The sequence below is a fragment of the Macrobrachium nipponense genome, chromosome 38 (assembly GCF_015104395.2).
Source record: "Macrobrachium nipponense isolate FS-2020 chromosome 38, ASM1510439v2, whole genome shotgun sequence".
Lineage (NCBI taxonomy): Eukaryota > Metazoa > Arthropoda > Malacostraca > Decapoda > Palaemonidae > Macrobrachium > Macrobrachium nipponense.
This window is the reverse complement of record NC_061098.1, coordinates 11,391,238-11,408,275: the sequence shown is the minus strand read 5'-3', so window position 1 is coordinate 11,408,275 and position 17,038 is coordinate 11,391,238. Positions and strand designations below refer to the sequence as shown.

The window sequence follows — 17,038 nt, the reverse complement described above, 5'->3', positions numbered from 1 at the left end:
GTTGACTATATCAAATTCATTCCTTTATTCAGCTCAAGATTTCCAGAATTAAATAGAAGTAGAAGCAAGCCAATGTCTCATATACAAAGCTATAGATGAAAACAAATGTTGGCATCATAAATGGAATATATGAAATATTTATGCACAGTGCTCCATTACGTGAACATGGTGGTAGAATGCATTCATGTTCAATGGCTGGCATAAATAGCAATAAAATATAACGCTAAATGCTAAATGAAAGTGACTAGTCGAAGTTAGCCAAGCACAGAGTTTTATTATTCAGTAAATAGTAGAGTAGTAGAGATATGTGGAATTATTTGTGCATCTTGATAAAAAAAAAAAAAATAGCATTTAGCGTTATATTGCTTTCGTGTTATATGTACCATTTCGCATTAAAAGCTGAATAATATGAAAATAATTTTTAGTGATCATGGAGAGCTTGTTTATCGATATATGTTTTTTCGATAGGTCCGTTCAAGTCACTAGTTTTCATGCTGTGGTACCCCATTTGAAGCTGCAATATTCAGAAATGGGGGAAAAAATGGGAAAAGTCACGAATTGTTTAGCCAGAATAATAATTGTCAATATTTACCTTTTAAAAAAACGTGTACTCCAAAAATACAAATATATTTTGCACAGGAATATTAAAATGAATTCCTCTTCAACGCCACACATTTTATTGCTATTCATGCCAGCCATTGAATATGAACACATGCTACCACCATTTTCACGTAATGGAGGACTGTGCATAAATATTTCATATATCCCATTTATGATGCCTGGACTTACTGGTATGCGTGTGTATGTATGTATATGTGTGTGTATATATATATATATATATATATATATATATATATATATATATATATATATTTTTTTTTTTTTTTTTTTATTATATAATATATATATATATATTATATATTATATATATCTAATATATATATATATAAATAATATATCATATACTATCATAATAATATATATACCAGTATATACATTATATATACATATACATATATATATGTGTGTATGTATATATACATATACATATATATATATATATATATATATATATATATATATATATATATATATATATACACTCACACAACACACACACACGCATACCAGTAAGTTTTTGAGGGCGAACCTGCCACATGGTACAGACTGTGTGAAAGTGTGGTATGAATTACATATCGGCTTTCCGAGTAAACATAGCAGTAGTAGCCTGATATAGGACATAAACCATAAGGTATCGTACGTGACTGTTCCCGCGGTAACTTCATTTCGAAACGAAATAAGTTCGCGTCTCTATTTTTTTTCCCCCTTTTTTTTTAAGTCTGTGTTGATTTGGTAGACGCTTTTTCACTGTTCTCAGAAAGATAAGCAACGCTATTCGTTTTTTTTCAAATTTGAGAAGCACCATGATTTGCTGTCCTGACTCTTGAATACAAAATCAGGCTTGTTCAAATCATACTTCTTTAACCATCTTCATACATTAGTAAGTTTAATTTCGCACGTACTTTTTCACTATGATCTTTTTCGTAATCATTTTCATAACAGCAACGTAACTCTCCTTACTCTCCTGGAATTAAAAACATTAAGATACTTGTCACTGCGATATCCTACACTAATCAAACATTATCAATCCTAACTAATCAATTATTATCAAAGGGAAAGGAGCAGAAATAACAGAAAATGCAAAACTTTAAATCAATATCATGCCAACCTCAACTACATCATTATTCAATCCGACTTCAATACGTCTAACAATAATCCAGTTTTGATAATGTTAGATTTCACGATAGGGGGAAAAAAGTACACAAAACAAGAAAATAGAAAATGTGTAAGTGAACATCAAATGGATGTCAGACAACTACAATCAAACAGTATCCTCGCTAAGTATCACTTTGTAAAGCTTACGATACCGAGTGGAAGAATTCAAACACCACAACACGAAGAGAGCAAGACGTGAGTGACAGAACAGTGATTGTGGGCGAATGTACCGGGTCTTGAAAAGCTGTAAATCTTTTGCAACGTGTGAATCTGAATATCTGTAAGCTTCAAGGAAGGAAAGCTTGACTCCCCTCCTCTCTCTCACACAGGTAATAGTGACACATGGCCCTCGGATAACATATTTCAACCAGTCTGGAGAGATCCCAGTGGGGAGATAACACCAGAGGGAGATAACACAAGGTCGTCGTTCCAACTCTAATGCTGTGGGCCACCCTGGCTCCCCCTTCCCCCCTTCAACTCTATCCATGGCTATTTGGATGCCCCAGTCATGGAAACATATCATCATCAGGTTGTTTCTGACAGGGCTCATTAGATTTCAGAAGTGTAATTAACCAAATAGAATATTCGGTATTATTGCACCAAGACATCAAAACAACAACTGACAATTTATATGATTTAAGGATAGTTTCTTATTTTAAAATAATAGTTTAAAAGAAGTTTATACTTGAGCAATTCGTTACATTACTACAAATTTTTTCTCCGCTGAAAAAATGGAAAAAAAGTAAAGTTTCTTAGTTTAACCAGACCACTGAGCTGAGTAGCAGCTCTCCTAGGGTTGGCCAGAAGGATTGGAATTTGTTTTACGTGGCTAGGAACCAATCAGTTACCTAGCAACGGGACCCAAAGCTTATTGTGGGATCCGAACCACATTATATCGAGAAATGAATTTCCAATAACCAGAAACATTGACAGCAGCGGGGAGCGAACTCGGGCTACCAAGTTGACAGGCGGTGGAAAAAGTGGATAGATTAGGCCTTCGAAAATAATGATTTTTTTTAATACTTTATTTATAGTTAGGATATGAAAGGCTAAAAGGTTAGCACAGGTGAAAGGTGGATAGGTTTGTTTTGATATGCCTGTGTCATGTAAAAACTGGGTAATGAAAGGTTGGTCAAATGAGTATATAATTCAGAAGTCTTTGGAGGAAGGGCAAGAAAAATACCTGTAAAGAGACAAAATGATGGAAAGAGAGGCACTGAAAATGAGAAGTCGAAAAAATTCGTGGAATTCAGTGAGTCATCTGCCAGACACTTAGTGTCCAAAACTGGTGTGTTTTTGTTTGTTTTGTTTGTTTGTTTGTATGGTGTTTTTACGTTGCATGGAACCAGCGGTTATTCAGCAACGGGACCAATGGCTTTAAGTGACTTCCGAACCACGATGGGAGTGAACTTCTATCACCAGAAATACAAATCTCTCACTCCTCAATGGAATGGTTGCTGAGAATCGAACTCGCGACCACAGAGGTGGGACGCCAACACCATACCAACCACGCCCACTGAGGCACAAAACTGGTGTGATACAAGAACTGAAAAAAAAAAAAAAATTCTACGACTCGTAGGATGGGATTAGAAATTCCTGCCCCCATTAATGCAAGCAGAGTGGTTTTTCATCACATCAAATAATTTAAAATCTAATTAGCAGTTATATTAGTAAAACCAGAGCAGTAAGCAATGCCGTAGGACACCAGAGTTGAAAAGAAAGAAAGGGAAAAAATGGATAAGTATCTAGACATGGAAATAGAAATAAGAAAGACACGGGATATGCCAGTGGAAATTGTACCCAAAATCATAGGAACACTAGGCACGATCCCAAGATCCCTGAAAAGGAATCTGGAAAAACTAGACGCTGAAGTAGCTCCAGGGCTCGTGCAGAAGAGTTGGTGCTACTAGAAACAAGTGTACAAGTTCATAAATCAAAAAGTGGTGGACCTCCTCAAGGAGGCAGGATGCAACCAGGAACCCCACAACCCGGGTAAGTACCACCCAGTCGAATTGGAGGACTGTGAAATCCCGCTTCCCACCCCCAAATAATAATAATAATAATAAATAATTTTTCCTAATAATAATAATTAATTAATAATTAATAATAATAATTAAGAAATAATAAATGTTTTTCAACTCCCTGCGTTCTACCATCGACATTACATATCGTAATTGCACCTAAATGTTATCAAAGCAGAATATTACCGCGTAATTAAAATCTTTTTAAAATAAACGATACCACAATTTTTACCTTATAGATATAATCGTACGAAGGAAATGAGGTGACTCAAAGGATATAAGGCTTTTGAAGGAGTTAACGGGCAAAAGGTTTCGGTAAATTGTAGGGGGTGTGGGGCGGGGGGTTCAAATGTCCCTCTTCTTAAAGCTGCCGGTTCATTCTCCGAACTGACTATTATACGCGTCTTGCCACTGACCAGACACATCTTGCCAATTATAGTCTCTGAGGGCTAAAATATAAATAAATAGGTTTTTATTTATAAATTCTGTCTTACGTTTTGCAATAAGCAACAAAAGGCCTACCTATCAGGTTCCACCAAATTGAAGAGGAAGAAAAGGGAACGATAAGAAAAAAAGATGATAATGAAACTAGATCACCTAGGACAATATTTTCACACAAAAATAATAATCAAAATGATCACCTAGGAAAAATATTTCCACAAATAAAAATTAAATAAAATAAAAAGATCACCTAGGGACAATATTTCGCACACAAAAATAATAATAAAATAGGTATCAACCTATTTACCAATATTCCACAAAACAAAAAATAAAAATAAAAATTTTAAAAATAGATCGCTAGGACAATATTTCTACACAAAAATAATAATAAAAATAAATCGCGCCTTAAGGACAAATTATTTTCTCAAAAACACAAAGAATAATAATAAAAAAATAGAATCCGCCTAGCCGGACAATATTTCCGCACAAAAATAATAATAGAAATAGATCACCTTAGGATAATATTATTTCACACAAAAATAATAATTAAAAATAGATTTCACCTAGGGAAGTAGTTTCATTTTTCACAAAAAATAATTAATTAAAAATAGATCAACTAGGAAAATATTTCCGGCACAAAATAATAATTAAAAATAGGATCACCTAGGGATAATATTTTCACAGCAAAAAATAATAATAAAAAGAATAGATTCGCCTAGGACAATATTTCTACGCAAAAATAATAATAAAAAATAAAATCGCCTAGGACAAATTTATTTCCAACACAAAAATAATTAATAAAAAATTAGATCACCACTAGGAATAATATTTTCACAAAACAAGAAATAATTAATAAAAATAAGATCTCCTAGGAACTAATATTTTCACACAAAAATAGTAAAAATAATATAGATCAACCTAGGACAACTATTTCCACACAAAAATAAGTAATAAAAATAAAAATAGACTCGCCTAGGGACAATATTTTTCTACAACAAAAATAATAAAAATTAAAATCGCCTTGGAACAATATTTCCACAAAAAACAAAAATAATAATAAAAAATCAGATCGCCTAAGGACAATATTTCCGTCACAAAAATAATAATAGAAAAATTTAGATCCCACCTAGGATAATTAATTTTTTCACACAAAAATAATAAAAAAAATAAAAAAGATTTCACCTAGGATTAGTATTTTCACCACAAAAATTCAATAATCAAAAATAGAATCAACTAGGAAAGTAATTTACGCACAAAAATAATAATGAAAAATAGATCACCTAGGTAATAATTCTTTTCACAGCAAAAATAAATAATAAAAAATGAAAAAAATTTTCGGGCCCTAGGACAATATTTCCCGCAACAAAAATAATAAAAAATAAAAATAAGATCGCCTAGGGACGAATATTTCCAACAAAACAAAATAATAATAAAAATAGATCGCCTAGGACAATATTTCTACCGCAAAAAATAATAATAAAAATAAAATCGCCTAGGAATAAATTTCCATTTCCACAAAAATCAAAAATAAAAATAAAAATAGGATCCACCTAGGATTAACTTATTTTCACACAAGAATTAATAATAAAAATAGATCACCTATGGATAATATTTTCACACAAAAAACATGTAATAAAGTATAGGATCACCTAGGACAATTTTATTTCCACACAAAAATAATTAATAAAAAATAGGACCGCCTAGGACCAATATTTCTACGCAAAAACTAATAATAAAAAGAATAAAGTCGCTTTAGGGACAATATTTTCCGCACAAAAAAATAAAATAATAAAAAATTAGATCACCGCCGCTAGGATTAATTTATTTTCACACAAAAATAATAATTAAAAATAGATCACACACGTATAATATAGATCTAGGACATATCAACACAAAAAAAAAAAAAAGTAATAATAAAAATAGCGCCTAGGATACTACGCATAATAATAAAAAATAAACGCCTAGGACAATATTTCCGCACAAAAATAATAATAAAAATAGATCACCTAGGATAATATTTTCACACAAAAATAATAATAAAAATAGATCACCTAGGATAATATTTTCACACAAGAATAATAATAAAAATAGATCACCTAGGATAATATTTTCACACAAAAAAGAGTAATAAATAGACACCTAGGATAATATTTTCACACAAGAATAATAATAAAAATAGATCACCTAGGTATTATTTTTCACACAAAAATAGTAATAAAAAATATAGATCACCTAGGACAATATTTCCACACAAAAATATAAAAAAATAGATCGCCTGGGACAATCACACAAAAATATAAAAATAAAAAGATAATAGGAAAATGCCACACAAAAATAATAATTAAAATAGATAACCTAGGGACAATATTTCCACACAAAAATAATAATAAAAATAGATCACCTAGAACAATATTTCCACTTTACACAAAAAATAATATAAAATTGATCGCGTAGGAGAACATTCTCACACAAAAAATAATAACGAAAATACACCACGTAGACAATATTTTTAAACAAAAAAATAAAAAAATAATAATGAAACTAGACCACATAGGACAATATTTTCGCACAAAGTGTCCAATAGTAATAATAATTGTCAGACTCCATGGCAAAGATGCTGAAGCCTACCAAAAGATCAGAGATCTAGGAAAAGGGGTTAAAGTTTACCTATGCCCTTGAAAAAAATGATCCGGGTATAAAAAATAATCGCCGAGGCTGTGGTACTTGATTAACGAGTTTTATCTAAAACAGAAGAAAAAGTAATAATATAATAATAATAATTGGGGAAAAAACTGTCTATCACCAGAGTTTATACAATGTCCTCAGGGGTCCACAATAATGAGAATGTTAAAAGTTCGTGTATAATTTATAAACGCTTTACAAAGCTTTCGAACCCTTCCTGGGTTCATCTTTTGACTGAAGATGGACCCAGGGCAAGTTTTCGAAAGCTTTTATGAAGTGTTTATAAATTATACACACGAACTTTTAAAATTATCATCATTATGGACCCCTTAGAACAAATAATAATAATAATAATAATAATAATAATAATAATAATAATAATAATAATAATAATAATAATAATAATAAATTGCAATGGTACACTTTTTACATCTACTACCTAGAAGTTTAAAATAAAGTACAAAGGACTTCGCTGTAACGAAATATCCTCCGTTGTTAATTATCTAATTGTTTATTTAGTTTTATCTTTACCCATCAGAGTTCTTCCTTATTATATTAAAGAACAGGCAGACAAACAAACAAAGGGGGAAGAATAACTTTTGCCTCTCAAATTCATGAGAATGGCACACACACCTCTTGAAGAGGAGTCGTATAAATATTTTTTTTAATTTTACAAACAATGAAGAGATCGTCATTACATTCACGCTGTCTCTCGGTTGTTGGAAAAGAGGTTTGGAAACAGACAGCAGAAGTTCTGGTTGGTGAGAGGGAAAGTTATGGAATTTTATTACAAAAGTGGAGAGGAGACGAAGAAGCAGCTCTGGAATGTAAACAAGAAGGACTTCTCTTCTTCTTCTTCTTCTTCTCAAGTGTCTCAACTTGAGCCGGGCAGAACAGGGGTCTGAAAGAGATGTTGGGGGAGGAGGGGGGGGGGGGGGGGGGGGGGGGGGGGGGGTGGGGGGGGGGGGGGGGGGGTGGGGGGGGGGGGGGGGTGGGGGGGGGGGGGGGGGGGGGGGGGGGGGGGGGGGGGGTGGGGGGGGGGGGGGGGGGAGAGGGAGCCGGGGGGGGGGGGGGGGGGGGGGGGGGGGGGGGGGGGGGGGGGGCGGGGGGGGGGGGGGGGCCGGGGGGGGGGGGGAGGATCACGTGTCCTGAAAAGAGGAGGGAGGGAGAGAAAACAATAAAAGATGGGGATCAGATCCCTCTATTGTGTCATATGCGATTTAACCCTTTGTTCCTTCGAGTAGAGATCGTGATGGAGTAATATTCACCACCAAGTTTTTCTGTTTTTGTTTTTTTTTTTTTTGCCTTGGTATTAAAAATTAGCATTGTATCAAGGATTTTTAGTGAACTGATTCTCTGTATTTAGCTTTTCTAATTATAAATTAACATTTTATTTGGGCCTTTTTGTCAACTGATACTTTTTATTTGCTCTTCTAATCAAAATCCTTTTTTTTATGACCTTCACTTTCTACTTGGCAGCATTATTTTAGCCCTACTTTTAAAATTTCAAATTACTTTTGAGCATCATCTATATTTCAATTGGCATGGTTTCTTTTAGCCTTGCCATTCAATATTAAAAAAACAATGCTTTGAGCATCTTCAATTTTCAATCAGCATTTTTTTAGCGTTGCAATTCACAATAACAAAAAAAAATAACTTTCTGCGCATATTTAGTTATCCATTGGCAGTTTTTTTTAAGCCTTGCTATCCAACCCCCAAAAATATTTATTCGAGAATTCCTTTCTCTTTCATTTGGCCATATCCCTCATGGTCCCAACATCTTTCCACGACAGCGAAACAACTCTCATTGAAGCCAGTGAGCCACTAGTATATAGGAGAGAGAGAGAGAGAGACCTCGAGGAGAACCAGCTAAGCAGAAATGGGTTACAAGCGAAACCCTCCTCCTTATCCCGCTGAGACTGTTGTTAGGACACGTGATCCCATTAACAATCCTAATAGCCTGGTTAAGGAGTCGACTTCATAGATGCCAAGTAACTGAAGGAGTCTAAGGATTTTACTTATCCTTCAATAATGATATTAGATGCGAGTACAAACTTATGGAAGTAGTTGGCTGCAGATAATACACTTATACAACTACCGACAGATTTGACAACGGCGAAAAGACAACATATTACCCTTTCTGGTTCTGCTCGGTTTTCCGGCAAGCCTACCCAAACGAAAACCTTGGAAATCAGATGATATCTGCGATTTAATACGAAACAGACAAGAGCAAATGTACAAGCAAACAGATTCAATACGAAACAGATGAGAGCAAATGTACAAGCAAACATATTCAATACAAGCAAATCTCAACGCAAGCAACTTTCAGGGAGTAGATGAAGAATGCAAATATACTGAGACCAAAGACCAAGAGAGGAGAGGAGTGACAAACAAACAGGCTGCTGATGTTGACATCAACCATGAATATCCCGAAAAAGTCGAAAGCCAGCGCTTGGAGGAACATTTTTGCGAACTATTGAGTAAACTATGTTATGCTACACCTAACTTCACAAAAGATTTTAGCTGAAACCGTTATAACACCTGACTGTAACAAAGCCTCATGAATGAGGAGACTGGAGGTCATAGCCAAGGTCACAGAGTGGGAAACTAAACAGGTGTTACACTTACGTCGGTTGCAATGAAAATATTCAATACTTTTCCTCAATACGCTGGACACAGAAACTGATAAACACTTAAGATCTGAACAGCTGGCTTCAGAATGTATCAGTGTTATGTCACATTCAGTAGCATCGTATGAAATTTTAAAAGTCCCCTTCTGATGTCATTTTTCCTCTTTGAAAATGCAGGTCTCGGTGTCTATACATCTGAGTATTACGAAGGTTCCTGAAGGCATTCCCGTTAAACACGCAAAACGAATTCAAATTAACGCTGGACAAACAAATACAAACTTAATGTGGACGCGTCTAAAGTTAATTAAATAAATCTACGATCAATAGCGAAGTACTACAAGGGAATGTCATTTCACCTTTGCTATTCATAAAATTATGCCAAAAACCGCCTCGACACAAGTAAATCAAAAGGGAGATATTTTGACTGATGCTGACGTCAGGCCAATGAAAGGGACGAGAACCACGTTTGCTAGACAATATATCTAAAAAAAATTAATAAGTAAATGAAAAAATAAAAATAAAAAGTTTTACAAGCATCATGGCAGTCATGCCATCACGAAGCTGAATCATTATGGACCTTTGAGCCCCCAGCGTAAATTTCCTTTTACGATGATTTTACAAGCGATCGATCGTGAGGCATTTCATGTCGGGGTAATTCTATCACGTCTCTATCATATTTCAAACGACGATAACAGCAAACAAGACTTAGAAGCTGCTCCACTACACAGAGAAGGTTCTTCGCATGGTCCGAAATAAATTTCTCGACTTCAAAGTTCTTCGCAAATTCGTTAGAGGAGTCACAAGGGCCGGACTTGAACACGTCTCGGGCTAACAGGGAAGGAGACGGAGGTTCTCGCGAATATAGATGAAAACTAAGAGGAAATAAATACCTTAAATCTTTACTCTTCACTGGGCGGTTGTGTAGCAAGATCGAATAATTATTCTGTTTATCTGGCTGAACTCATGCTAAAAATTATTTTTTAATTATCATTCTGCGAAACAGGCTACTACAAAAATTTTAATATGATGATCAGACAAAAAATCTGTTAGGAGCACAAATTCTGGAAAACGTTATTATATTCTTCCATATTTTAATGAAAAAAATCGATAATCAGGGATTTATATGTTTTCCTAATTAACAAAAATTACGTTATTTCAGTTCTTTAATAAGGATCCGCTGGATAATTGCCCAATGATGATCAAAAGATTTAATAAAATAACGCAATTTCAACCGTTGCAGGTAATATTTTCTATGAAGCCGACGCCAGCTACGAAATATTAAATATTTCTGAATTTCCACTATTTTTACAGACGGTATTTTGCAAAAATAAAACGACTAATTCAACGGATCTGAAGGACGAAAGGAAACTTAGAGAAACGATGTAAATATAAATGAATGAATATATATATACTATATAAATATTATAAAAGTATATAATAAATATATATATATATCCTTATCTAAATATATAAATCAAATTTATATAATAATAATTATATATTTAATATATAGATATGTCTATAGATTATATTTTAATAACTTTAGTTTATAATAGTAATAGTTACTTCTAAGCCACTAGCATATGTATCAGTCCTCGTCATGGCTTGGAAATAACGTCGAAAACCGGTCAGGATTTTTACGCTTCCTTCCCTTATCATTCGTCTGCGGTTTAATGTGTGATGCAATATATATATATATATATATATATATATATCTATTTACATTAATATATAAAACTAGTAAGCTTCATGACACCAAAGAACCTCTACGAAATTCCGCCACCTCTACCTTTCCCGTTCTTTAACTTCAACCAATCTCCACTCGCCTCAAGGAGAACACCACAGCGCTCAAGTTCTCGCCCACCATTACCTGTGACATCAACCCCTGTGATAAAAACACACTTATGACGAACACTCTCGCCCCTGCCAGACGCAATGGTGCTGGGGCGGCCGTGGTCATCACTTTCAAATCTGAAACCGGAAAGCTCGTGAAAGCCACTCGATATGAACTTACATCGGGCGCTGATGGCCGCGGCCTTTGCGTCGGGGAGCATATTGTCCCCCTTGGGGGCTCCATGCCACTGGTCGCAGACTCAAATTGGGAAGGGGGCGTGAAAGCCTCTCTATTAATGGGACCTGTGGTGGACCCGGAGTGGCTGCAGAGCGAGACGATCTGGAGATAAGACTTCCCTGGATTGGCGTCCTGCCATTTGTTAATGCTGATATTCGTACAATTTTAAAAATTATTTTAAGTTTCGTTTCAAGAGTCTGTGGAACTAGGAGATTCGTGGATTGGCGCCCCGCCATGTGAAAATTTATAATCTTAATTTTTGGACATTTTAAAATATTTGAATTTCCATTCTGGATTCTTGTGAAATTTCCTAAGTCGTAATTTTTGGACATTTTATGTAATTTCCATTTTGGATTCCTGTAAAATTTGCAGAACTGATAAATTTTAAACCTAACAACATATACATAAATATACATTTTGGGAACCTGGAAGTGTAAACCTCAACAAATACATAAATTTACATCTTGGGAACCAGTATGTGTAAACCTCAACATATAGATAAATTTACAGCTTGGAAACCTGTAAATGTAAACCTCAAGTGTACATAAACCACGATTTTGAAAGCATGATGGAAAATAAATTCTTTACAATAATATGTGGGACGATGCCAATTCTACTGAAGAAGAAGAAGAAACAGAACAGCTCCTACCACTAAAAGTTATAAGACATAACGAATGTGGGAATCACAGCTGACAGAAGCAAAAACGGATATAAACGGGAAAATAGTTGCTTTAAATCACTTGTAATGGTGTGGAGGCTGGTGAAGCATCGTTCTGCGCAAGAAAGGGCGGATGCTGGTGAGAGAGATGAGAGATGCACAGCCCCGAGAAAAGTATAAAACTGTGATTACCAGACAACGGACAGAAAGAAAAATGGCGAGTCCTCCTTTCAACACTTTAATAATGGATTTTACGACGACAGGAAATTTATCATTTGATTATAATAAGACGAGAAAATAGGCTCAGGTAGGTAGATGATGATGATGTTAAGGAAAAATGACTGAAAACATTTAAAATATATTAAATGCAAGATCTGGTAGTGTGAAAATCTCGATAGCCAGAAAACAATAACAAATACGAATCAAAATTTCACGTTTATTGCAAAACGTTATTACGCGCGTTATACGAATCCAAGAAAGATCTTAAATTCTCTCTCTCTCTCTCTCTTTCTTTCTTTCTCTCTCTCTCTCTTCCTCTCTCTCTCTCTTTCTTTCTTTCTCTCTCTCTCTTGAGGTTTTAGATAAATTTTCCAAGAATTTCCATAAGTATTTCAAGTGGTTTTAACTGATGCCACTAGGAGTCGAATATAGTTTTTTTTACTGAACAAACATTTTAAGAAATTTTCACTTTTACTGAGCGTTTGAGGAGGCCTTCCACTGAAAATTTTCATGGAATGAAATGGTGAAGTTTCTATTAAAAAGCCAATTATACAATTGAAAGTATCAAAATTTTCTTTAAAATGTGTTTTGAGTCTAAAAACAACATTTAATACATTTTTTAAAAGTAGAATACCTTCCTAACAGTGTGCTGACTGTTAAGAAACAATAAAAACTTTGCACAAAAATATAGACAATTTCAATAGTTTCAAATCAAGGATACTGCTGAGCCCCATTATTTTAAAACAGCGGTTTTGTTTACAATTTTACTCAAAGCTAAAAAGTAAATAGCATATATCAACTATATGGAAGCAAGGAAAAATAAATGAAATTTCTCTTCTGTATTGTGTTGTAACCAGAAATTGCTCCGTCAATCATGGAATTAATTTTTGATTAAAGTATTGTCAAGTTCTTGATAAATAATTAGCAGCCTAATTCTCTATGTGAGCCTTTTTTTTTTACAAGTGTATTTTAACAGTTGATGAATTTCCGTAGAGATGTTATGAATAATTGACTACAGATTTATACAAAGCCTCTTTCTTTCCATTTTCATAAGAATGAATTAGTGACTAAAGCATTAATGTGATTCCATGAAGTGGTGTCTATAACATTAATGTAATTCATAATTTTGTGAGTAAAACACTAATGCAATGTTATGACTTGGTGACTAAAGCATTAATGTGATTCCAAGAATTGAGGCCTAAAACAAAGTAATTCATGAATTGGGCCTAAAACATTAATGTAATTCATGAGTTAGTGACTAAACATTAATGTGATTCCATGAATTAGTGACTAAAACAATAATGTAATTCGTGAAGTAGGGACTAAAACATTATTGTGATTCCATGAACTGGTGACCAAAACATTAATGTAATTCCATGCATTGGGGGGCTATAGTATTAATGTAATTCATGATTTAGAGATGTAACACATTCATGTAATTCGTGAATTAGTGACTAAATCATCAATGTAATTCCATGAATTGAGGACTAAAAATATTAATGTAATTCATGATTTAGTGACAAACATTAAAAGTGATTCCATGAATTTGGGACTAAAACATTAATGTAATTACATGAACTGGTGTCTTAAACATTAACGTAATCCCATGAATTGTGAATTAAACCATTAACGTAATTCATCAATTACCGACTAAAACGTTAAGGTTATTCTACGAGTTAGTGACAAATATTAATGTTATCCCATGATTCAGCCACTAAAACATTAATGTAATCCCACGAATGAGATTATACCATCAGTAACACAAGTGACATTAAATCACCAACCTACCCTTTTTTTTAATTCCAGCGATTCAACCTTTGCATTTATCCACCTCCCGAGCGGGAAGAGAGAGAGAGAGAGAGAGAGAGAGAGAGAGAGAGAGAGAGAGAGAGAGAGAGAGACCCGTCATCTCATCTCCCGGACAGAGCTCCGGGTCTTGCGATCTCCCGGGCACCAGTTGCAGCCCAGCGTCGGTCGCGAAAGGGCGTCTGTGAGGCGGAGCATAGCAATTCGTTGTTGGAACTTTTACCGGGTGTGTTAAACTCGTCCGATTGACTGAGAGAATATGGGATCTAAACGACGCCGCCGCCGCTGTGTGAATTGAAGACGACTTTTAAAAAGTAGTAGTTGCAGCTTCCTGTCCCACTGCTTTTTTTTTTTTTTCAAAAAAGCAGATGTTTCCTGGTTTCTGTAAAATAATGGATTTTTTCCTTTTTTTAAACAAAAAAATGTGGTTACTTTAAATGGCCCAGTCGTGAGTTATGACCTTTCAAGATATTTGTATACTGTCTCTTGAGAATTGTTCTTATTACTTTTATATATATTTGCAATTTCTTTCATTGAAAAGTTTGTACGTATCTTTTATTTATGCTATATTCTTCGTCTCCATCTTCAAACATCTTTTTTTAATCTGTTACTTATGCAAGATGGATTGCAATTCATTTTAAGATTGTAAGTTGTCTCTGTAAAAACAAATATGTTTTACATGGTGATTATTCTTTAAGAGAATTAGTTGTTGACGATTAAAGAACTTTTCTGCAATCTACAATATGAATAATACCAGGGTAATTAACTTTTATATATATCTCAATTTTCTTGAGAAGGAAAGCAATAACAAATATCAAAAAAACTTAATAAATAATGTCAATTATGAGAGAGAGAGAGAGAGAGAGAGAGAGAGAGAGAGAGAGAGAGAGAGAGAGAGAGAGAGAGAGAGAGGGGTTGAATCAATAATTAATTATTAAAATTTACACGTATTTTAGTGCTGATATATTCCAAAAGCATGATCTTTTTACGGGATCTTCTGTACAACTATATATGGCCTAATCAGTTCTTTACTTTTTTGGATACATTCCTCAATTTTAAAACCCATACACATACGCAAACACATACAAAACTGACACGCACATATACATGCACACATACATTATATATTATATATATATATATATCTATTATATATATATATATATATATACACATATATATATATATATATATATATATATATATATATATAATATAGTAATCTTGACCTACAATACGTGATTGTTACTATTTTTTGTATTTAACCAAAAAAATATATGAACGAATACAAGAATACAAGGAGTCCTAAATACCCTGACTAAAATGGGCACCTCTCCATATGGGCATTTTCTGGAATCTTCAAAAAAAATCGAATTGAAAAAAATAAAAATTATCAAATAAAAAAAAAACTACCTACTTCCAGGGATCTCCCCGAAAATCCTGGATGCTGATGCCTGGAATGTTAAAACCGGCTGCAGATTTTTCCAAGAAACAAAATAAGGACAGATGTTAGTTCTCAAAAATTTGTATTTGTTTTGCTTTCATCAATATTTTTCAAAGATTTTTTTTTCATTTTCTACAAAGGCGTACCATCCTATAGTAATATTTTATAACAGGTTACATTCCTCAAACTACAGAAAAGTAAATAATACATTTCTGAAACAACAGAAAAAGTAAATACAAAGTACTACACTACTACACATGAAAAATAGGTCAATTTATAATTACGCAGCCTTTGTGAAAGAAAAACTTATGACAACACCAAAGAATGGAAACATTTCCTTTCACTCCTGTCGTAGCAGTGGCTCTGCATGACGCGTGCAACTGCACCCAGCTTCAGACATTGGCAGTGAATTTATTGCACTCGTGACTGGCCATCATGATAATGCTGAACAGGGTGGCCACTCGGCAAAAACACAAACAGCACCGGGTCTCAAGATCGAAATGGCAGCGAAGGTTTAACACAGACAAGAGGACGAAGCAAGCACAGACCTTAGCAGTTAGATTCTGTGCGGCAACAGACACGAAAAATGTCAGAACAGCAATGTTGACTCTGAAAGGAACAGCAAGTTATCAGGAGACGACAATATCAAACAACGTCCTTAAGTGTGGCATCGTGTAATTGGCATCTATTTGATACATCTCCGACGGGGATACAATTTTATTTTCGAGACATTAATCAACCAACTAACAAGAGAATAAAAACGTTGAGATTTTATAACAGACTTTGGGATGAATTTATATAATATATATATATATATATATATATATATATATATATATATATATATAATATATATATATATAAAAGTGACAGTTTTATTTAAACTTTCAAATGTCACGCCACAACAGGCTATTTTCGACTTCATTTCTGTTTGTATGGTGTTTTGACGTTGCATAGAACCAGTAGGGTTATTCAGCAACGGGATCAACGGCTTTATACGTGACTTCCGAACCATGTCGAGATTCGTGAACTTTTAATCACCAGAAATACACATCTCTGACCACTCAACGGAATGCCCGAGAACGGCTTAACCACGAATGTTCTGAAACGGTCAACATCACAATTTTTTTCACGATCGAGAAAACATTTGTTTATCCAAATATCATCAGGAAAAAGGTGTATTGAAACTGGGGTATAGACAAAAATACTGTAGACTGACTTTGCATGAAAACATTACTTGGCAAATCACTGCTAGCTAAATAGATTTATTATCCTCTCTCTCTCTCTCTC

General features: G+C 34.2%; 1 long non-coding RNA gene across 2 annotated transcripts in view; it reads left to right on the top strand.

Moving 5' to 3' along the window:
* The first annotated feature begins 14,456 nt into the window (after positions 1-14,456).
* LOC135209875 (uncharacterized) overlaps positions 14,457-17,038 on the top strand; it is a 314,792-nt gene continuing 312,210 nt past the window's right edge. For both annotated transcript variants that reach the window (XR_010313425.1, XR_010313426.1), the window contains exon 1: positions 14,457-14,618. This is a non-coding gene — a long non-coding RNA (uncharacterized LOC135209875). The remainder of the gene's footprint in view (positions 14,619-17,038) is intronic.